A 2841-nucleotide genomic window follows, 5' to 3' on the forward strand; every position below is an offset into this window, starting at 1 on the left:
ATATATAAAGGAGAGGATTTCTGTATCTCAAGCTATAACGAATAATGTCTTCAACGTTTACGACATACAGACTTAGAATTGAAAACGACCGTACATTCGAAGTTCATATCTGCTGGACGATACCTATATTGCTAAACCGCCAAGTCATTTTTACAGTGTCCAACAAAGTGCCGACATGTGTCTACAATATCAGGCCAAAAGCTATTTGTTCGAATGATTCTGGAGATAAACAAAAATGTATTCGACCTGAAAAATGTTTTTATCTGAAAAATAAATACCTACTGCAATAAATACCTGTGACCAGGGACGGCCCAAGGGTCTCGGGCAAGCTGAACTTCGGCGTCTACTAGCTGATGGTCGAGGAAATTTCTTTGTCTTTGTCACACCCTCCTTTGCGCCCCGGGCGACTGCCCGAGTTGCCGGTACCTTGAGCCTGTGACCTTCTATAAAGATAGTGTGTGGATAAAACCGAAATTTACTGTGATTCTGTGAAGGTATGACATTAAGATCGCAATATTATTTATGGTCATCTTTAATGTAAGGATGGTGTTAAGTTGTAACTCTATATTTGTTAACCGTCTCGCCAAAAATGAACCGAATGAAGAGATTTAAAAAATTAGCGCATACACACACGCGATTATACGTTTGTGGTGAGGAATGTGTACATATATTTATTTAAACATATATACGTATATACATATGTGTGCTTAAATGCATATATAGGCAGGCGCACACGCATTCTTCGCATATATATCATCCCATGATCTTATGGTAAGGCTTATAAAATGGGACAACTACGACGACCGCTAAAGATTAGAATCGTGCATCAACGATAAACTCTTTCTTATCAGATGAGAAACAAAACAACGAAAACGAAGGATAACAGAATATGTGTGGTGTGGGAATGAAAATTATGTGACAATATAAGATAAAATGTCCATTACTGTGGAATAACTCCAGTGGAAAGCAGGAAAAATAAAGCAGCTGTGTATATAGCGCTAGCTGCTAAGAACTTCATCTGTTAGCTTAATGCCGAGTTCAATATGTTATAGAGATACAAAGCGGCGAGCTTGTTGAATCGTTAGCATGCCAGGCAAAAAAAAAAAAAAAAATGTTTGGCATTTCGTCCGTCCTTACGTTCTAAGTTCAAATTCCACCGAGGTCGATTTTGCCTTTCATCCTTTCTTTCTCGACAAAATAAGTACTGGTTAAGCACTGACTTCGATCTAATTAACTAGTCCTCTTGATCGAAATTGCAGGCTTTGTACTAAAATTTGAAACCAAAATGAAATATCATCAGATATTTTGAGGTGTGGCGCTTGAAATGTAATTATTATGAGTTTGACTTGAGCGTTTGGAACGGGTACAGAATTGATGTGGTGCTGCAAGATTGTGTATTATTTCTTGTTGGCTTCGAAAGAAACTAAGTTACCATGTTCTGCATATGAATATCATTTATGAAAATTAGCCTAAACACCTCCTGAATTGACGTATGTCTAAGCTATTTGCTTGCGACATAAGGGATGTTAGTGGTTGGTATCTGATGTTAAATAGAGATTCAAAAGGTTGCCAACTGGGAACGGAGACCAAAATATTGGAAACGTGTTTTGCAAAAAATATGGGATACCTAAGTGATTTAGCGGACACAGGCATGGCTGTGTTGTTAAGAAACTTGCTTTCCAACCACGTGGTTTCGAGTTCTGTCCCATTGCGAGGTACCTTGAGCAAGTGTCTTCTCCTAGATCCTCGTGCCGACCAATGCCTTGTGAGTAATTTCGGTAGATGGAAATTCTGTGGAAACCCGCCGTATATGTATATATTGTGGTGCTCCAGTCTGATCGCAGTCGCAATGCTGAGCTGAAACGTATAAAAGAGTAAAAGAATAGGTGTGCATGTGTATGTGGAAATTTGTATGCGTTTGTATGCCTTTGTGTTGATTTGTTTACACCCCTAACTTAGCGGTTCGGCGGGGGGGGGGGAAGACCAATAGAATAGATGTCGGACTTTAAAAACAGAAACCCTGGAATCGATTTATTCGACTAAACCCTTCAGGGTAGTGCCCCAGTATGGTCGTTGTCTGGGTAAATCAAGTAAAACGTAAAAGATATGGAAATAAATTTTAGGCAATTTTCCAACTCAATACTAACAATAACCTCTTCTAAAATATGTAGGAAATACTATAGTCCAAGAAAGCCGGTCCTGCAATTTCTTGCCGAACAACCTCCATAAATGATTCGTTTATAAAGAGCAAATGTATGTGTCGTACATTAACTTACTCCTTGCATCAAATCGACGTTGTTTGAACAGGTGCACGGGGTAGCACACGTCGAGTGTCGAAGTGGTCGCAGAGCAACGTGAGGTGAGGTTTTTGCGCAAGTTATCACAACATACCACCCGGTCCAGGAACTGAAACCACGATCTCGCGATTGCGAGCGCAGCACCCTAACCACTAGGGCATATTCCCTTACACATTATGACATGCTCAAGTAATTAACCACTTGCTGTGCAATGCAGACTTCTAAGTTCAGAACATATCAATAATATATCAAACTGAAGGCAATAAAAATGACTGTGTCAGTTTAAATGCCTTTTCGTTTTTAGATTCGCTCATCATGTTATTTTTTTTAAAATTCTCTTCATGCTCAGATGAACATAGCCTTTCATCCTCCATTCTTTCTTTTTCTTGTTTTCACTCCATTTTTTTTTTCTAATTGCATATATTAAATAACACTAGGGACGGTTAAGTTTGCATAATATATAAAAATGTAGGTGGATCAAACGATGAATAAAAGAATGAATATTTTAACGATACCATTCCAAGATCAAGTTTATAGTAAAATA

General features: G+C 38.5%; 1 long non-coding RNA gene across 1 annotated transcript in view; it reads right to left on the reverse strand.

Annotated features, from left to right (window-relative positions):
* Positions 1-2841, reverse strand: part of LOC128247640 (uncharacterized) — a 30529-nt gene that overhangs the window by 9759 nt on the left and 17929 nt on the right. The window contains exon 2 of the long non-coding RNA XR_008264014.1: positions 283-443. This is a non-coding gene — a long non-coding RNA (uncharacterized LOC128247640). The remainder of the gene's footprint in view (positions 1-282; positions 444-2841) is intronic.

Source organism: Octopus bimaculoides, chromosome 1 (assembly GCF_001194135.2).
Source record: "Octopus bimaculoides isolate UCB-OBI-ISO-001 chromosome 1, ASM119413v2, whole genome shotgun sequence".
Lineage (NCBI taxonomy): Eukaryota > Metazoa > Mollusca > Cephalopoda > Octopoda > Octopodidae > Octopus > Octopus bimaculoides.